Below are 21,296 nucleotides of genomic sequence, written 5' to 3'. Positions count from 1 at the left end.
GTCTGTGACTGTGGTCACTGGAGGGGCACAGGGGGCGTCTGGGGCTAGTAATGTTGTTTTTTGAGCTGATTACACACGTAGGTCACCTGATGAAAGTTTGCCATCACCATACAAAGTGTGCCCTTTTCTATATGGGCATTACATTTCAATAAAGAGTTCCCCAAAATGCAATGACTCATACATTCTAACCTGGGAAAGATCAGAGAATGAAACCAGCATGTTGCAAACTATTAAGAATAATATAATCAGCAGGCTGGTGCTGGAACTGTGATGTGAGTTGTTAACCACTTACACACTCTGTCCTGGCCCCCAGTGCCCCATGGCCTCATAAGACAGGCTGGGACCTGGGACCCTTCCCTGCGGTGCTGCAACTCTTGCACCTGGACACACCTCTCCTCCAGCAACAAAATACAAGGAAACTATATGGGACAAAAAATAACTGTGTGCATTAGCAGTCAGAGCAAATTCTGGACAAAAGATACAAAGAGACCAGAAAACCCAACTGCCACTTTTGAAGAGCCTGGATCAAAAGCAGGGTACTGCGCATGCCTCCTGCACACAACACCACCTAAGGGGTGGGCAGACCACCTAAGCCACTCTTCTTCCTGCCCAACCCCTTGACCCACCCCTACCCTCACCCTATATAAGGAACAAGCTCTCCCGCGCCCCCCCCCACCTCAGGGATCGAGCAAGCAAGGGAACCTGTTGTTCGTTCTGGCTCCCCCCTGCTGCATCAGGGGCCTCAGTAAAGCCTTGCCTGAATTTCTTGTCTGGACTCTCATCAATTTCTACTGAAGAAGGAGGCCAAGAACCCTGGTCGGTAACACTGGTCCCCAGCCCTTCCTCTGGACACACACTGCTTTCCCTCCTCACCACCACTCAGTCAAAGAGGGGGACACCTGGCACAGCGGGATGGGGGTGGGCATCAAACACACATGTCCCTCAGCCCTGGTCATCATCCATCCCACGTGGCTGCAGCCCCCCCCCCCTTTCTGGAGCAAGCTTCATGAAATAGATAAAACGATTAAAATCTAGGTTTTTTTTTTTTTTAATAAACAAATAATACACATCAATCTATTAACTGTGGCTGCCACCGGGGTCTGACCAGGAAAGATAAGGGAGGAATGTTGACTTCTTCAATTTGAAAAAATAAAAAAGGAAAGGAAAGAGAAAAAGAGGGGTGTTTTTTTGAAGAGGGGGTCAGGTTTTTCCTTTATTTTTCAAATTAAAGAAGACACAAATCATTATTTTAAATTCTACACACAGTGGATATTTTTTAATATGTTTAAATGGTAACACATCAGTCTAAGCGAGTCCTGAGAAATAGCCTTGCAGACAGTGAGCCTGAAACTTCTCTCTTGGATTTTGAAGACTCTCTTGGGGTCAAGGTCTGGACGCCGCACGATTTCATAATTAAGCACATCTTATGCTAACATGGCTCTTTCATTGTCTCAGAATGTTGTGTAAATGTTTTGTCATGTTTGTGTACACTTACAGGGTCTTCCCCTTCCCCTTGATTGTCAGATCTTGAGGCCAGGTTCGGGGAGACTCCCTTTCCCAGAGGTCCTACTCCTTAATATTCTCACACCCTGCAAAAGTGTGCAGGATGGAGAGTCCGGACAAAGTTCTGGCCTCTTTATGGAAACCATCACAGGAGCACTGTGACAGATTTACAAATTTTGTTGTTCAGAGATGCCACCCCGAGTATGCATATGTCTGCATATGTGCATATCCATCCCACATGCTCCCCTCCCACTGAGGGGAGATCTTTGTCCTCTACCCTTGAACCAGGGCAGTACATGTGTGGAGAGCATGGTGGAAGGGATGCTGCGTGATTCTCAAGGTGAGGTCATAAGTAGCACATGGCTTCCTCCGGCCTCTCTGAAGACTCACTCGGCCACCATGAAGTGAGGAAGCCCAACTAGCTGACATGGCGAGAACTGAGCCCACACCAATTGTCAGACTTATGAGTGAATGACCACTCAGATCATCCAGCCTCCAGCCTTCAAGTCTCCCAGGTGAAGCAGAGACAAGCTGTTCCCACTGTCTCCAAGTTCCTGACTCACAGAACCCATGGGCATAACCAGTGGTTGGTTTTCACCACTAAATTTTCAGGTAGTTCATCACCACCCCAATTACCAACAGCTCTTGCTCATACAGGGGAGGTAGCAGAGAGGCAGCGTTCTCAAGCTTGAAAAGACCCCTTTGTGACATCAACTGGTCTGACACCAGCACCACTACTGCCCCACGTCCCCAGCATGTCCTGTTGGCCAGCAACACTGTGAACAGCATGTGGAAAATCAGACGAAATTCAGGCAGTTCTCGTAGCTCTTGAGTGCTACAATGTGAGGGGACTGTTCTGCCCGCCTCAGTGCTCACAACCAAACTAACAGTGAAGTACAACTCTCTCCACACAGAGGAGGACGAAGACCAAGAGAGCCCGGTCATCCAGCTGACAGACACCACTCCCCGGGGGGAGGCTGGCCTCTGGCCCCCAGCGTCAGCATGGCCCTCCCGCCAAGAGCTGGTCCACTTCCTTTACTGACCCTCTGCTGCCTGCAGCCCTCTCCCTGCTCTGGCCCACCAGGCTACCAGGCCAGGAGCAGCTGTTTCAGGGCCATCAGCAGTAATGGTGACTCCATAAGGCACACCTGGTGCCCATCCTGCTTCCAGGCACCTCCCTCGACAGACCTGCCTGCAACTGGGGCCCAGCCAAGGTGGGCTCAGTAATCTCTCTCCCTGAAGGCCCCCAGGAAGGGCTTCTTGTAGGAGCAGACATCTACACTGTCTACACTGGGTAAACAGCAGGAGGACAGGCGTCCTCTCCCAGAGCTGATCCTAGAGCTGCAGCCCATGGCCTCCAGATCCCACAGCAAATCCTGTGGGAACTCAGATGACCATGAGCTGCCTGAGTCACCCAGCACCCCACAGTTTAGCTCAGCCCACACCCATCGAGCCTCAGCACTCAGGCACAGGCTGGTCCTCAAGGAAGGTCAGGGATGTGGGTAGGGTGATGGGGGTGCAGGCCTTGGTCTGCATCCGGACCACCTGGTCTGAATCTGGACAACCCACTCACCTTGTGACCTAGGAAATGTAACCTCATGAAGCCTCACTTCTCTGTAAAAGGCAGGCAAGATGCCCATCTGTGCCACGGAGCTGCTCCAGCACCACAGCCCCTGTAAGGTTAAAGGTGACAGTTCATGTGGACCTCCCATCCGTGCCTGACGCAGAATGGGCCTCCAGTCCCGGTTTCTGGGAGAGGCAGCAATGGGTGGCATGAGGCCTGCCCTGCCCCAGCAAGGACGCTGAGTGCAGTCTTCCCAGAGACAGGTGTCTCCCAGGCCACTGACTTTTGCTCCACCTGGCCAGGCTCCTGCCACCCACCCTCAGGAGGACCCCCAGCTACCTAGTCGGACAGGGACCTTCGATGACCCCTGACATGAAGGCACTTTCCCGGTTTCTCCTGACCTCCTCAAGCTGCAGGAGGGGCTGTGAGGTAGCTGTAGTGGTCTGGGATCCCAGAGACCTGGTTCTGACTTCAGAACCTTCTGGAAGCCTTCGCATCCCAGCTCAGCCATTCTGTGCCTATACATTTCCTGCCTGGACGGGATAGTGCCTGAGAAGCTGCCAGCACAGAGCAGGTACCTAGACACACCTCACAGCACCCTGGGCTCTTAGGCATTCCCGTCCCTGACGGCCTGACGGAGCTGATGGTGTGATACACTTAGCCTCTTTCCCTGCAGGCACGGTCAGTCCCAGCCACTAATGTCAAGCCTGGGGCCCATGGCCTGAGTCTGTCTCTCTGAGGACCGGGTCTCTCCAGAAGGGCAGTGCCAGCCCAGGGTGGTGCATCTGTGCGGGTTTTCTTGGGGGCCCACTTTTGGGGAAGAAGAGTGGAGGCCCATCGCCCTGAAGTTTGGGGTGTGCCCTCTGGCTTTCCTGCATAAATTCCCAGCCAACAGAGGAGGTGGTAGGCCAATCTGCTCCGTTCGTAGAGGAGATGGCCTTTTATCAGCAATTCAAGTTTGCACATGAGCATGTGAAATGGACTTTCCCTATTTTAATCATACAGGTTTTTGAGGAATTTTTGTTTCCTTCCTGCATTCTGCTTTTTCCTTTTGCAGCTTTTCTTTGTCCTCTTTCCTTTCAAAACAGGACTCCTTAACCCTGGAAACCATGAAAGTGCTTCTGTGTCGACGGCCTTTGGAAATTGCACACACGAGGTGCATCGCGTGCATGTGTGCACGTGTGTGTGCATCTCCTCATAACAGAGTCCACGGTTTTCAGCAGCTCCTCAAAGGGGCTCTGACCTCACACAAGCCGCCCCATTATGGCTGAGTGCTTACTTGGCTATCACTGTCTCTGGAGCCACCCTTTCATGTTTTGTGCTTTTCCATGGGAAATGGGCGGCCTGTTCCCTAAAAAGAATGACAATGTCCACCTCCTTCCCTTCCAAGTTAGTCTTCCCCACCCTTTCTCGACCCTTTGGGGCCTTCTGTCCTGGTTCAGCCGAGTCCCTGAAGGCTCAGGGGTCCAACAGGAATGGGCCAGCTGCTTCAGGCCCCAACATACAGCCCAGACAGGGGCTGGGTACCAAGTTGTTCATGGTATTTTCAGGACCATTCAGTGAGACTTGATGGAGTGGCCAACTTTCCATTATTGGCCACCGAGGGGTGCTGATGAGACCAGGTGCCAGTGAGTCATGGATCCGGCCCCAAAGGACTCCACTCTGCACAGAAAGCCCTCACAGACCCCATGGAAAGCGGCATGACAAGCGACAGCGAATGCATGGGGGCCCAAGAGGACAGCCAGTGGGCTGGCGTTTACTTCTGCAGTGAACTTCTGGACACGGTGGGAAACGATGTTCTCAAACTACCCAGGGTGGTGAAGGACCAGTGTTTTCTGTTCTTTAATTCCAGCGTATTACAGATTGGCACTTTTGTGAAATGCATTGCTAGAACAATGACCAAGGGCTTAACCGCAGCCCCTACATCTCATCGCTGTAAAAGTTTGTACTTACTGTTGAGTTCTGTGTTTACCTCTTAGTGGAGCAGTAACAGCTCACAGCTCTGCATCCATCCACAAACCAGGCTTTGTAGCCCCCTGGTGCGAAACACGCCCCCCAGGCTGCCCCGAGAATGAAGGAGTTGGGTGTTCCTCTTCACTCGGGAGGCTGGATCAGTCCAAGTGCTGAATTCCTGGGGCTGTTAAGCTCGGGCACTTCAGCCTGCTGTGAGCTCAAAACGAGCAAGCTGTGGCAGTTCTATAAAAAGGCCCTGGGCGGATAGATACCAATGCAGGCAGCTGAAGGGGCTGGACACAGCAGATGGGCAAGACCCACGGTGTGTGTGCAGGCCCCGTGATGTCTGCTCCTACAAGGAGCCCTTCCTGGGGGCCTCTCTGGGGGCCTTCAGGGAGAGAGATTACTGAGGTGTTTTGGAGGAAAAATAGGTGGGCAATAGGTGGAGAGGGAGGGAGAGGTATTTCAGGAGGCCAGCACATGGCAAAAGCAGGTAGGTACAAAAGGTACGGGGTGGGGGATCCCCCCGTGTGATGCAAGAGGGGGCTCTGGACCACACAATCCCTTGCAGGCTGTGAGTGAGCGGCCAGCTGGCCCTCTGCTTCATCCTGTAGTAGGAAAGCGCCACTGCAGTCAGCCCTTCCTGTCCTCTCTCTGCTGGGGGCTGCCTGGCAGGTGACATTTAAACACACATCCCTGCCCTTCTGGGGGTTTCCAGCCTGCAGCGGTGGCTGTGATTTCCCCTCCTCATTCAAAGGTGAGGGCTCTGAGGGTCAACTACCAGGTGACCAGCAGATGCCGGCTGAGGTCTGAGCCCCACCCTGCCCTGTCCTTGAGCTGCCTCTTCCATCACCATGGATCCCCGCAATCAATTCCCTTACAAAATGGCTGGGAAAACAACAAAATCACGTTGGCGTTGGAAGTGGAGCCAGACATCTGATCACACATTTAACACCCGCTCATGCGTGTCTTTGCAGATGCCGCATCGTTCAGGCTGGCCGGACAGGTGATGGTGGTGGGTGAGGTAGGCATGGCCGCAAGCCCTCCATAGGCCATAGGAAAACTTCGCCCTACACCCTGCAGCTCGAAGACTCTCTGAAGAGGCCCTAGGAGTCATTTAAGGTGACTGGCGTGCCTGCAGGGAAGCACCGCCACCCTGCTGGACAGCACAAGATTGGAGTTTTCCCACGAAAGGAGTCCATGCTTTAGGGGCGTGTTCCTGCCCACGTGCCTCTCCTTTCTGTGACCCAGCCAATGCTTCTGAGAGATGTGCAGAGCCTAACTGCCCCTCACCTGCCTCCCCATGTAGTGCAATTCAGATCAGGCAGATTCCAGAGCTTCCCAGCCCATCAGCTTGGCAGAGGCTGGGCTGGAACCCCACGGCTGCTAAAAATGGCTGCTTCACCCATCCCAGCTGAAAGAGGCACAGGCTAACATTCTTGTCATAGTTGGAAGTGGTCCAGGGCTAACTCTCTGCAGCTGCTTTCCATTGCAGCCTCCCGGCTCCACCCAGGCCTGGGCGAATTCCTCACACCCAAATCAAAACCAGTCTCTGCTACAGACAGGAGTGTGGGGCGGGGGTGAGGTGGCCAACTACAGCGCAGTGCCCAGCAGCCCTGCAGACCACGGGGAAGGGGGCTTGGTGTGGAGCATGCATTCCACCCTCATAAAGTGACTGTCACGTACCCTGGCTGCCCAGATGGGAAGCCTGAGGCCCAGAGTGATTGCGGCCTGATGCACCTCATTCACTCAAGTCCCTGCACGTCTGACACCAGGATGCAATTCTTTCCACGTGGAAATGTCTTCCTCCTGAGAAAAGCACACAAGTCAGTGTGGTGTCTGCCCCTCCCCACTGAGGGTAGGTCCTTGTGCCTCCCCCTGGAGTCTCTGCTGCTCCCTCCCCGGGTGTGTGGTACCTTCCAAGGCTGCACGCCAAAAGCCTCGCAGCATCCGCCTTGTTCACGGACTCTGGCTCCGAAACTGCAGCTCACCTCAGGAGACACTTGACCGTCCTGAGGCCGCCATGCTGGAAGGAAGCCCAAACCACACAGAGGGTCTCCACTCAGCACATGCATCTGTGGGAGAAGCACATCCAGGTGACCCAAGCCCCAGCTATCCAGTCACCCCCATGGAGTGAGTCTTCCCACAGGCCCAGCCTGAAATCCTGACCTCCGAATCCATGGACAAAGTGAAGTGGAGCTTCTTTGGTGCCTCTAAGCATTGGGTAGATGGTGATTCAGCATCAGGTCGCTGGACCTGTGAGTGTCTGGTCTCCAGCAGACACTCCATGGTGCATGGTGCATGGTCCATCGCGCACCACTCCATGCTCTCCACAGTTAAGCCTGAGTGCTTGGTACGTAAAGAACAGCCAGAATCGTGATTCTGCAACCCTCCCCTCAAGGAGGCCGCAGTCAAGAAGATGGGAAAGAAACAAACCCTACAAATAACCTGTCACCCACCAGACCCCCAGCCCTGAGTGCAGGGAGAGATGCACACTCATTCCCACACTCCTGCAGCCCGCGGCCAGGGCAGGGCTCTGGGAACCTCGGCAGCCAGGTGAGGCCTTGGGCCAGTTAGTAAGCTCACCAGCCCAAATCCCAGGCCCAGGCCCGTGGTTGGTGTCCTGACACTGCTGAGATGGGGACAGAGATGCTGTTAGCCAGGAGCTGGAGGCAGGCCCAGGGCAGCAGAGGGCAGTCTGAAAATGGGGGTGCCCTGGACTCTAGAACCAGAGCACAGTTACTCCCGGAGCTGCTGTAAACATTGTAAAGCAGAGGAGAATCCCTGTGAAGCTCAAACCGTGCCACCCAGGGAAATGGACAGTGGCCAATCTGCTCTTCATGGGGAAATCACGATGTCGTCTTCAGGCAGCTCGGCTCTTTGCAGGGTTTGTCCTGGGCTTTGTGCCCAGGCAGATTTTGGAGGCCTGTCAGGAGGCCAGGCAGCACTGTGGCCATGCAGCCTGGGGCAGGGGACCCAGGGGCTGCAGACACTCCCTCCTCCCACCGTCTCAGGCCAAGGGTGCACCTGAGCTCTGCTCTTTGATGTCCTGTCTCTGCAGACAAGCCCTCTCAGCTCTCAGGGAGACTGTTAGAAGTGATTCTTAATTTGCCTTTTATCAGAGACCAGAGGAAAGAGTTGAAAGCAGGAGTCGGGGGTTTTCAAAAGAACCTGCAAGACTGGGGAGGGGAGGCAAAGCAGCCTCAAGCCTTGAAAGGAAGCAGACAAACGTCTACAGTCTCCCCAGCTCTAGAGACCACGTGTTCCCTGGCCTATGATGTGGGAGTCGGGGGTCCTCAGAAAAGCTCAGCTTTGTGTTGGCACAGTGCTAGGGTGTTTCCTTTAGGGTTGGGTTGTGGTTTCATTTGGAGCCTATCCAAAATCTAATTATCAAAACTAAAGGGGCAGGTGCTCTTGGGCTGCATCAAATCACAGCGGGTGGAGCCGCCTACCACACTGAATCTTCTCACCCCCCAGACGTCCTGGCGTGTGCAACCTCCTGGGCATTTCAGGTGAGGCAGGGACGCCTCCAAATGAATGAAAATGCAAAATGAGGCAGAAAGCCAGGTGTAGAATAGCCCCCAGCGATCCTGGCCTCCCTAAACAAGCAGGGCCTGGGCTCCCACCTCAATGCCATTTCTCAGGTAGCAGCTGCCCCTCCAGACCAGAGAAGCCCCACACTCATGGGACCAGCTGCTTCTCCTGCGTTATTTGCCAGGAAGCTGCCTTTCTGTGCTGATTTGCTAAGAGGGAAGCATCTCAGCAGCCACTGGGATCATGGCAAAGCCCCTGGGCCAGCAGACAACCAGCCTCCTGCAGCTGACAAAATGTGAGGACGAAGCAGAGCTCTGTGGGTGGGTGAGCCATGGTTTGATACCCCCACTGTGGGCACCTGAGGCCAGGCGCCTGCCAGGTGCTGGGGAGATGTGACAATGACCTCATCTTGCCCTCAGGGAGCCATGACCCATGGGGGCTAAAGGACACCTCTGCCAGCAGCCTAGATGCCTTCTTAAATTGTGATAAAACATGTATAACATAAAATTTACCATTTTAACCATTATCCACTGTACAGTTCAGTGGCACTATGTATATTCACGTTGTTGTGCAACCATCACCATCATCTATCTCCAGAGCTCTTTCATCTTCCCAAACTGAAGCTCCATCCCCATTAAGCACTAACTCTGCATTCTCCCCTCCCTTCAGCCCTTGGCAACCACCATTCTACTTTCTGTTTCTGTAAATCTGACTAGTCTTATATAAATGGACTCGCACAATATGTGTCATTTTGTGACTGGCTTATCTCACTAAGCAGAATGTCCTCAAGATTCAGCCATATTGTAGCATTGTCAGAATTTCCTTCCTTATGGTTGAATAATATTTCATTGTATGCTGTTTTAAATGTACCTGCTCAGGCGTGGTAAGACACACAGCCATGGAAATGATTGTCCTGAAGGAAGAAGTTTTTATACTCACAGATCCCTAGAAACAGGAGGCAGGGCATGCCATGCAGGGCCACACAGGGAAGCACCAGAGTCAGGGAGGAAGCAGAGGAGGACATGTGGTTTCTCTGGGAAGAAACAGGTGAGGCAGAGTGAGCAGGCTTAGCATTGGCTAGTTTGAATAATTTCAGCAGACTCTGGCGCATCGAGGCTGTCCTTAGTTACCTGCAATCTGGACCTGGTGTTATTAGGGCAGGTGGAAAATAACCTGAGTAAGAGAGCCAGATAGAGGAGGGGGTGGGTTGTGGGCTCTGGATGGGTTGGTTTGCATGTGAAAGATGTGCTCACAAGTCAGTTACTATCTCTAGGCACTGGCCGGCCCTGGGAGGGACAGTCTCTCCAGGGTCAGGAAGATGTCAAAGCACAAGCATGACAAAAAATAAAACAACATGATTAATACACATGTATTTACCACATTTTGTTTGTCCATTCATCCACCAATGGACACTGGGTTGTTTCCACCTTTTAGCTATTGTGAATAAAGCTGCTGTGAACATTAGCAAACAAGTGTCTATTTGAGTTCCAGGCAGCCTAGGTATTTTTAAAGTGCAGTTGGAACCTAAATTTCTTTTTCAGAAATGAGGAGGAAGGTAGCACCAAAATCAGGAGTTGGAACACAAAACAATCTCAACTAGATGAATATGTTTAGTGCTGAGTCCTCACCCCAGCCCACTTCTTCAGCATCCCTCGTCAAGAGAAGTATGAACATCTTTTTCTAGCCTGGTAGTCACCTGCCAGCTGTCTTCTCTTCCCTGCAGCAGAAAACGAACCAAGTCCAGTGGCACGGTTCCAACCAGTGGTCAGGTAAGTGCCCCAGAGCCCTTTGCCAACACATACAATTATTCAAAAACCCAAAACATTGAGAATCTGTGGCCTCAGAGTCCTGGACGGGTGCCTGGGTCACACTCACGGCTGCAGATCACATGGGACATGCCATGGATTGGAAACATCATGGGAAAGCCCTCGCTCACATCCACTGTGAGTCTTTTCTTCACACTGCAGTCCTTGACTGCAAGAAGAGTAACTAATTGGCCTTAGATCACGAAGCCCGCCATCTACCTTCGCAGCTTCATGGGAACAATCCCAGACACCAGTGTCCCTTTTAAGGCCAGGTCTCTTCAAGACACCACTAAGCATTCACCTGCCCCCCTCCCCGCCCCCTGTGAAGACAATGTCAGATGCCAAAGGGAAGTGGGAGTCAGAGTGGTGGGGCCAACATGAGACTCTCTGCCCTCTGCCTCAGCCCACAGTTCGGGGCCTTCTGCAGCTCTATGCCCCTGTAGATTTGGGAAGCTGAGAAAGTGTTTCCCCAGCCAGAAGAAAGCCCTTTGCTATTCTCGTCTGACTTGTCCATCGTTTGTCTTCTGAGGGCAGATGGTGACACAAAGAGGGCCTAGGGACACACAGCATCGGTCATCTGCTGACGTCAGACAGTTTGGGTTAACAGCCATCCCTTTAAGCAATTCAGCAACACATTGTTTAACTTGTTCTGAACATACTGGGGCAAAATCCACTGTGGTTCTCTCGGGGCACCTGTTCCCAAGCGTCACACCCCTGGCTGAATAAGGTCTGGTTAGAATACAGATTCCTGGACATTGTGAGTTGGGGTCTGGGAGGTTGTACTGCTCAGAGTGTCCAGCCGGACTGGGGAAAGCTCCAGATTTGTTATAAAATGCATCTTCCTATTTGGGGGCATGTTAAGATCATTACAATGAACACCCAGAAATAATCGTGTAGAACATTTACTGCGAGCTCATTGTTTGCCAGGCCTGGGGCTGGGCATGATACCTGCCTGTGTCTTTTGAACTTGGAAGGATGCACTAACCCTGACCAATTGTGAAAACATGTGTTTAAGGCCAGAGACTTTCCTGGCCTTAAGATGGAGTAGGAGAGACAAGCCTTAATGGCATGTGTCACAGGTTCTGCAAATATCGTTGAATTTAAAAATCTAGGTCACAAAGAATTCAACCAACCAATGACAGTGTAGGCAACCGGGGACCATGTTGCCATATAAAACACCTCCAGGGTTTCTGAGAGGAGTCACTTGGACATAGATTATTTCCTGAGCCACGTGATGACAGAACCTTTAAGCCACACACAACCAAAACAGGAAGAAAGTGCGAAACTTGCTAATGCCCGGGTGCTTGTCAAATGGCGAGCGACAGTGGTCACAGCAGAACTAGGGGCACATTTCATGCAAAAGTACAATGAGGAAGAGCACAGGATGCGCTGTGATGCATCTGTGGCCCCACAAGCTCATTTCTCAGGCCTCATCCTCTGGGGGCAGGAGGAGGGGCTGGAGGGAGTCCTCTGGACACTGGTCATGGAGAGCCAAGGCTGTGGAAATACACTGTGTGCGCAGGGGGGGTGCCCAAAGAGATAAGGAGCTTGCAAGGAACTTGGTGAGATTAACTTGGTGCTTGAAGTAAACAGTAGGAGAAACCACAGGAGTGTGGTCTGACCTTTTAGAGATGCTGCGGGAGTGGTAATCCACCGGGCCACAGGGGCAACCTCCTGTTTCAGGCAGCAAATGCTGGACAGACACAGTGCCCTGAATCATCAGGACAGGCATCGTGGCCTCGGGCCCCTTTATGTCTCCCCATGCCAAGGAGGCCAGCTAGGGACAGCCCAGAACACCACAGTGGGGAGCAGCAGGGAAAGGGACCAGATGACAGGGACCCCCAGCGCCGCCACCACCAGGGCCCTCCGGAAGGGCATTCTGTGGCACACCATCCCACATCTCCCAGGCCCAGATCCTCTTAGGCGTCAAGCATCCCCTGGGCTAGGCAGCACCTCCAGCCCAAAGTACATTGAGCCCAGTGCCCACCTTATTCAGAGGTCACACTGACAGGAGGGGCTTGTGGGACACATCCACTCGTCCATTCTGCTCTGCTCAGACCTGGCCCACTTCCCCATCAAAGGCCCTCAGAGACTCTGGTTGGTGCCATGAACCTTGCAGGAGCCTGAAGGGGGTGAGCAGTGCTTCCATGTTGACAGTCACACATCCCCTGGCATCTGGCCAAAATGTAGATACTGGAGTGGGGGCTGGAGTGTGGCCTAAGACTCTGCATTTCTAACAGACGACACCAGTGCTGCAGTCCAGGGACCCCACTTGAGTAGCTGGGCCCTGGGATTTGGTGAGGGGTCTGTGGGCTAGGGGCACATCTAAAAGCCCAGGTCTGTTTAGCACCTTGTGGCAGACCCCCCTGTCCGTACTCCTGCATCACTGCCCCACGAACACCAGCACCCAGCCTTCCTTTCTCTAAGGTGATCGCCAGCATCCCAGTGACCTTCCCCGGGCTCAAAGAGCCATTCATGTTGCTGCATCATCAGAAGCTAGAGTCCCAAGGACATAAACAGCCACCAGCTTTCCAAGAAAAGAAAATGCCATCTGAATAACTTTTATGATCAGTTTTTCAGATTGTACATTGCACTCTCAGATTGTTTAAAAAAAAAAAAGAGCCAACACTCACAACTGTGCAATGATGACTGTCTGCTAAGCTGAAGAGGAAAGCCCCATCTGATTCAGAATCTGCACGCCAACTGACACACGCAAATCACTAGCAGTTCAGGGCAGAGGTCAACAGGAAGCCCTTCCTCCCACCCCGCTCCTCAGACCGCTAACTGTGACTCGTGTGAACTTCTCAGGAGGCTCAGATAAAATGAGAAAGAGAAAGGATGTGGTCACTGCTTCGGAGATTAGAGAGGAAAACAAACTGAATGACAATTAAGCATTCAGACTGTTTCCTCAAGGCCGGAAAAAAGGATCTCCTGAGTGGGCGCTGGACCAGAACTCGCAATCCCGCGTGGTTGGGCACTTCGGGATCCCCGGAGCCAGATGGCTTTCTCTTCTCTCTGGCATGTCTACATCCCTCCAGTAGTCCATTGAAATGCCCCTTTTTCTCCTTTCCCAGGGCTTGCCACCAAGCACAGAAAGCAGAGGAAGGGAGAACGCGCCTATTCAGAGAAATTGGACTCATCTGAGGGACTCGGGTCTTGGTACCGCTCTCAAGTATATTTCTAGCTCCTTGGTGTCAATCGCCTAATACTGACACTGCAGAGCGAAACAACCTTGATTCATCCACCTGCTCAGCAAATATTTATTGAGCACCTACTACGGGCTAAACCCTGATCCAGGTGGTAAAGATTCACTGGTGACTAAGATAGAAAATGTCTCTTCTCTCTTAGAGCTCACCTACCTGGAAACAGGAGCATGGCTGCATGATGGATTTCAGGGAGGGATGCATGCTTTGAAAAATAATAAAGGAGAAGGGACGTGGGAGAGGGGAAGCAGGAGCACCATGTGATGTAAGCAGCACTTTCCTGAGGGGCACCATCCACATGGGCATACAGGAGCTCCCAGGGTTGTCCTAAGCAGGATCCTGAACCAGGAAAGGGGCCAGGTGTGGGGAGAGCTTGCTGGGCAAAGGGAAGAGCAAGTGTGCTGGGAGGACACCGCCCACAGGAGAGGGGCCAAGTGTCCAGGGTCGCAGCCACCTACAGGGACCTGTGTCCTGCTGGGAGTCCCCACTGACTGAACCCTAAAATGAAGACAAAGGTAGGAGAGCAGTCTGACAGTTCCGTACACATCAGCCTCCAGGGCACAGTGCAGGGCAGAGTCGAAGAGCATGGTCCTGGAGAAGCCAGGTCCCCAGCATAGCACAAAACAGTCTCAGGGATGAGCCCCCCAGAGACCGAAGGGCAGAGGCTGCAGGGGAGCCCTCCCCAAGGAGATGGCCCACCCCTCCATCCCCAGCACTGGCCCCTGCAAACACCAGGCTGCATGCTGGCCGTGCCTAGAAGGATCCGGCCGGGAAGGACAGGACCTGCTCACAGTCAAGAGGACAAAGTGAGCAGATTGAAGTATGAACATGGCCAAACCTCTCTCCGCCTGCACATAAGTTCAATACATTAAAGTATTTTGGAACAAGTAAACAGATATGAACTTGTGTGCATATATAGAGGGTTCCATATCTTTAAATCCAAAGCAATCTTTAAAAAAAGAAAAAGAAAGAAAGCTGCAGAGTTTGTTTCTTTTTATTCTCATGCAAAGTTCAAGCTGAGAAAGACCTTTTGGAAAGGAGCAGTTGCATAAGTGTGGGATTGGCTGTACTTGATTATAGATAAATTAATGACAGTGAGTGGAGGAAACCTAGTGTATATTGAACACCTACCCCTGATCCCATCTTAAAGAATCAACTGAAGCCCTTTGTTATTTTTATTTAAGCCTTCCTTGATTTTCCCTCACTTCCATCCCAGCATGGGTCCCCCACCCATGTGGCCAACAGTATTATCACCTGGGTCCCAATCTTCTGTTTTGATGTCTGGCTTCCCCCACACAACTGAGCTCTCACAGGTCTTCATCCTCAGAATCCGAGGCCCTGGCCAGGAGCAAGGCACAAATGGATGTTTGCTGAGCAAGTGAATGAATGACAGCACAGCATCAGTGAGTCCCCTGGGAGGTGAACTTCACAGCCACCCTGAATTCCGGCTCTTATTATCATCTCCATGTTTATGGAGGAATAAGCTGGGGCCCAGGAAGCTCAGGTCACTTTGCCAGGGCCCAACATCTGGTTCATTAGTGACAAAAACAGGATTTAGACTCAGCTCTGCTAAATCCACAGTCTACGTCTTTGGATCAAATGACCACCTGTATCTTTGACAGAAACCTAGAGTGAATCTTAAAAAGAACTTTAAGGTCCAGAAGGAACCTCGGGAAGTGGTTGTCTCATCATTTGGTGCTGACAAAATCTCTCTCTTTTACAGGTGACCAAGAGTCACAGATGCCGAAGTTTTTACTTGACTGGTAAACAGTAAGACCCAGATGTTATTCTGTCTCTGTCACTCACAACTCTGTGTCTTCATCTTCTTCATTCGGTCAACATTTACCAAGTGCCTGTCATGAACTATGTACTGGGGTTGCACAGATGAAAAGATGTGGCTGCCTGTCTCCAAAAGCTCACTGGTCAGCCAGGAGATGGGCATACAAGCCAGCAATTATAATAAAGCCTGTAGGGGACCATAATGGAATTTTGTGCAACATCTATGCAAAGCACCAAGGATCACAGAGAAAAGGAGATGCATGTCTGTGGGAAGATCAGTGGGTAGAAAGCTTTGCAGAGGAGTGGGTCCTTGGGCTATTTAGCAAAACATTGTGCTCATGGCCTAAAATGTCCCTTCCAACACTGATGGAGGAGGAATTACGGTGCCATGGTAACACAAAAGGAAGCCTGGAGTGTAACCTCCCTGAGGCTTTGCACTTCGAGGCCACAACCAACGATCATCAGAGGGTGATGAAGCCAGCCCATGGATTTCAAATCCCCAATCATTCCCCATGTGACCTGGGGAAGGAACCTCATCTTTCTACTCTCAAGCTTTTCCGTGTGTGGAATGGAGTCTCGGGGGTGGGGCCCTCACTGCAAACAGTGAAACCAAGAACCAGCTCCTGAAACAGGAGGAGACCAATGAAGATGTCCACAATGGGGGTGGTCTCATGAGGACACAGTCCCTAGCCTGGCCACCTTGAACTCTGGCCATAGCATGCTGACCCCAGGGGCCACATGTTATTCCATCAGAGGCTGACACACTAAGCCTGGCAGAGAATAAGGGGTACAAGACACAGAGGGATCAGGTCTTCCACAAGGATGGGGCTGATGGAAAGGAGAGTCCTGCATCTGGTGGAGGGCCTGGCTTCACTGTAGCTCAGCCAACAGACGTGAGGTGGGGGACAGCAGACCCCCTAGAGACAAGCTGGAGATGGGTATCCATGTCCCCCTCACCTCTTCCAACCCCAATGCACAGGGAGCTGGTATCTTTCACCATGAGCCTGCACAGGCACCTAGGCTGGAGCTCAGAGAAGCCATCAGGGACCCTCGGGAGCTGAAGGTGAGCTGTACCCCACACCAACTGCAGGTGCAAGTGGTCCCAACTTCGCTGCTGCTGCCCAATTACCCATAGGAGACGGCAAAGGTGAATCAAGCTTTCAGATGTTATTAAAGGCTCAAAGATTTTTAAAAGTTAGTCATCCCAAAAGAGATGCTTCAGGGGGACCTGACTTAATCTAATGAAAGCCCTTGAGAGAAGGACTAGGACCCCACCCCCACCCCCACTGAAGTGAGAGGCCCTCTCTTCACGCTGGCTTTGGAGAAGGGAGCCGGCCTGTTGTGCAAGGGGTTATGGAAGGGCCACAGGGTAAGGGCCTGGGAGCACCATCGGGAGCTGAGAACAGCCCCTGCTGGGCGCCAGGAAGAACATGGGAACCTCCATCCTGTGGTCACATGGAATGAGCTCTGCCACCAACCTGAATGAGTCGGGAGCAGACTCCTCTCCAGTCCAGCCCCCAGATGAGACTGCAGCCCAGCCAACACCTTGAAACCCTGAGCAGAAGACCCAGATAAGTCCTTCCTGGACCTCTGACCCTCAGAGACTGTGAGGTAATAAATGGGTGTTGGTTTCTGCATCATTTGCTATGTGGGAATAGAAAGCTATGCACGGGGGCACGGTGGTCAGTGTAGTTCCAGCCTCGCTAAGTTGACCCAACTCCAGCACCACACCTGGGCCCTTCTGTCCTTGCAACTCTGGAAAGCCTTGGGTCCCAGCAGAGACCGTCAGACCAGCACTCCCTCTGGAAGGTGCAGGGACTCAGGAGATGCCCTGGACACAACCTGCCCAGCCCACCCTTGGCCAGCCCTGCCATTTGACTGCTCCACAGTCACCTGGGTGGTCCCCGGCCTCGCCATGCCCTAGGAAGTAGAGAATCAGCACTGACATTCTTGCATCCCCCTGGCCTATCTGCATGTTACCACCACATCTGAGAGGGTAGCCAGGGCTCTGGGGGCAGAACTCCTCCCTGCTCTGGGTGAGTAAGGAACTGCCTGGTCTCATGGGTCTTCATGTCCCCTTCATCATAGTCACAAACGTCTCACTTACACAAAGTAAGGCAGACTATCTGCTAAACCACAGAAGTGCTGGTGGTTTTTTTCTGAACACAAACAAAATAAGATGTTGGCACTTTCAATTTCTCACCTTGAAGGTATTGACAACCCACGAATGCTGAGCTCACTCGTGGGATCTTGGCCAGGGAATGTGGGCCTGATCATTGTCCTAGGTTGTCTGAGTAGATCACCAGTGACAACATCAGCGATGAACATCACCCCAAAAGGGGCCATATCAGGAATTACTAAGCACTTCACCACCTCAAAAAAATAGACCCCCCCAAAAGAACTTTTAAGGCATATTTTGTACTAGAGTTTGTCTTTCTATATCCATCTACATTAACTTATCCTTACTGATGTAAGAAATTCACCTTTCCAGTTTTAGGCGATAAGAAAACTGCTTCAAAAGGCAATTTCATCTAAGTTAAAATTCCATGTACATTCCACACATGTAATTGTGTCATTATTCTGTACATGAATGAATAGGCATATAATTTGTACTAATAGTAAACAAGGGCCACCCCCCTCACTACAAACGCTGGTTGGGAAGGCACCAGAAGGCTCTTCTGCCAGGACCCACACAGACTCAACTCTCCTCCTGTCCAAGAGTGCAACTTCCCACAGGGGTCCCAACAACTTCCATACATGGATTCTTAGGGCAGTCTGGCAAGGTCTACGGACCCCCTTCATGGAATATTGTTTTTAAATTAATAAAATGCACAGGATTACAAAGGAAGCCAATTAGAGTGAACTAGAATTATTAAAAAAAAATTTAATTTGAAATGTTCTTCATGAAGACACTAAATAACGAATTAGTGCTTTGTCTATAAACTACAACCTGGAGGTATTGATAAGCATAAAGGGAATGTTAAGGTGTCTATAACAATTGTCCAAAAAGGACATGAGCTGGGATTCTGCCAGTGGGGGGTCAGAGGTCCTGTCAATACAGTGGACAGAAATGCTGAAGTGAGAGGCTAGTGAAACTAAAGACACAGTGTTTCCTCATCCATTTTCACAACCCTCTGAATGTTATCCATCAGCTGCCTAAAGGTCTGTGGACCCAGGATTAAGAAATCCCAGTGTGACCTTTTCAACTGCCAGGCTGTGTGACAAGTCTTTTTGACGGACCCAGCCATCACAGTAGTGTCAGAGGGAAAATTCACAAAGCTCCCATCTCAACCTAGGTCATAAAACAAGGACCGATATCCCGTCCCAAGTCTCTGACAGTCTCTCCGCAAGGCTGCCAGCTCATGACAATTAAAATCCTGGGTCCCTCTGTGAATCCACCTCCCAGCACCCCATCCTTTCTACATGGAACCAGAGAAAGAAAACATGGACAGAACGTGGCCCAGAGCCAGGTAAATCACTCTCCTTGTTTCAAAAGCCCCAAGGACAGCAGAATTGTCTGAAAACAAATTCCCATGAAAGGATTCAGTGGGGGTGGAGGGGCTTTTCCTGTGATTCTGCCTTCAACCTAAACTTTCTAGACAGGCACACAGAGCAGCCATGTAACATATACTTTCCCTGTAAATAATCGCTGTTTTCAAAAGAGAAGATCATTTTCCTGTTGCTGTGAGCACATCTGACAACCAACAAGGCAAGCTGTGCATTTGCCAGTACGGAGCACCTGTGCATTATTTTCTTGATATTGGAGCCCGGAATCCCGCTTATACAGGACCTTGGAGCTGCAGGACTTAGAGCTCCATTCCCTCCACATCTGTCTTCCCAGAAGGACAGACACAATGATTTTCGAGATCAGCAGTGATGTGGGTTATGATCTGCCATGGAAGGAAAGTCGGCCCACACTCTCTCCAAAGGCTAAACAGGAATGGAGAATAAAGAATTACAAGCTGCTTTTGCCACGTTTCCATAAGCAACACAGGATTTGTCAGCTTGAATGGTTGGAGCCTCTGGCCCAGGTCCCCTGAGTCATGCCTGGGGAGGACTATTTATAGAGCAGATGCTTTGTTTGTATACTTGCCTGTTTCCTGGGCCGAGGCCTTCCTCCACCTGCATGGTAAAATCTGCTCATCAAAACAGCAGAATCAATTCTTCCTTTCCAACTTTCCCTGAAAACACAAAGAAGAGGAAAGGGTGAACACAAAAGATGTTTTAACTGAAGGATTCTTTCCTCTCCAACAATAAAGTTATCCAAATGTTGCTTCCTTAAGCCCCAGAAGGAAAAAAAATTCTGGAGCCCTTTTGTATAATTATTAGGGACAAAGTGCTCAGACTCCACACCCTGCTGTCCCCAAGGCCTCTGGTTTCTCAAGCCTTCCTGGGGTGCTATGTGGGTTGTGAGAACTTACCAGAGCGCACCACTGCAGCTGAGCGGGCTCTGCCCTCATCTGCTGTGCACATTGGGCATTTAAAGAGATACCTCTGCTGATACACAGGAGTTGAAAGTCACAGGATTACAGGGTCAAGGAGGTTCCCCCCAGCTCTCATATAAACACACTCTTCTCTCCCCTTCTCCTATATGCTGAAGCTGTGGCAGTGAGCAGTCTTCAGCCCTGCCTGCCCACAAGCAGGTATCAGCATCTGTGTGGGACCTAGAGGCGTAAGGAGAGAAGGAAGACCTTCCAGTTCCCTCTTTAAAGAGTTGCGATCTCATGAGAGAGAGAGAGAGAGAGAGAGAGAGAGAGAGAGAGAGAGAGAGACAGCCCCGAAAGGAAGCAAGAGGAGGGAGACGGCTGTGAGGGTGCTGGGCAGCCGGCATAGCCGCCACCTGGAAGGCGGCTAAGGAGAAAACCTGCCGAGGGCAGGGCCAGGCAGCTGCCCCAGGGGACACCTCCCTTGGGGACCCCTGGGGGACTGGATGTGCACAGGGAACAAGGCTGAGTGGGCACCAAAAGGCAAGAGCAGTATCAAACAGACAACCACAGACTGATGAAACGGGAGCCGGGAGCTGGGAGCCTGAATCACTAGGTTGAGGGACAATTGAGAAGCACTTCACATTTGAAATTACGACAACATGGTCTTAGGAAGATGAACTGGGAGAGCAGATGCGGAGAGGAAGTAGGTTGTTCCATTTATATCCAGTTAAGTAACAGTATATACAATACATAGATAGACAGAGGTACAGATATAGGTATGGACATATATCATAGATAGGTATCAAATCATATATCATATACCATCAGAAAAGAGGATCTCTCATAGGAAAGTCTTGAACTAGGACCCAAATGCAACAGACTCAGATATTTGCACAATAAAAATTAAATACATTTCCAAGGACAAAAGTATTTAAAGTACCAATACTGGAACTTTCTCAGGTAAAAGAATTCAGCTATTAATATGTTGTTTTATAGATAACTAGCAATATTCTTCAAACCATCAACCTGGACTTTTTGGCAAAGCCAGAGAACAGAGCTGCATCAGGTGCTGGGCCTGGCAGCTGTCTGGGGCACCTGCCCTGAGAATGTTCGCTGCACCGGGAGCTCTGAAGACTTCCTGTAAACAGCTCCCGGACAAAAGACAAATGCTCCAGGGTTGCTCCAGGAGCCGGCAGGAGACAAATTCTCCAGGGTTGACAGAAAGGCAGGTCCTTTCTGTCTAAACAGTGTCCTGCCCGCTGACACTCACCGGGCCTCCGACCACAGAGGGAGGGTGTGACCACCAGCCCCTGCTGCTTGACAAACTGCTCCCTGGACAAAAGGACTTGAGCTGGAGGCCACACTGCCCCAGCCTTCTCCCGAGACAGCAGGAAGGGGAGGCCCGAGTTTACCAAGATCCAGCATCCCACTGAGCGTGGGGTTTATTTCTCTACAAGACTATCCAGACTGTTTTTGTTTCCCTACTTTTCAACCATATTTAGTATATAATCTGTGAATGCAAATTGAC

This window comes from Delphinus delphis, chromosome 6 (genome assembly GCF_949987515.2).
Source record: "Delphinus delphis chromosome 6, mDelDel1.2, whole genome shotgun sequence".
Taxonomy (NCBI): Eukaryota; Metazoa; Chordata; class Mammalia; order Artiodactyla; family Delphinidae; genus Delphinus; species Delphinus delphis.
Note: the sequence above shows the minus strand (reverse complement) of the source record.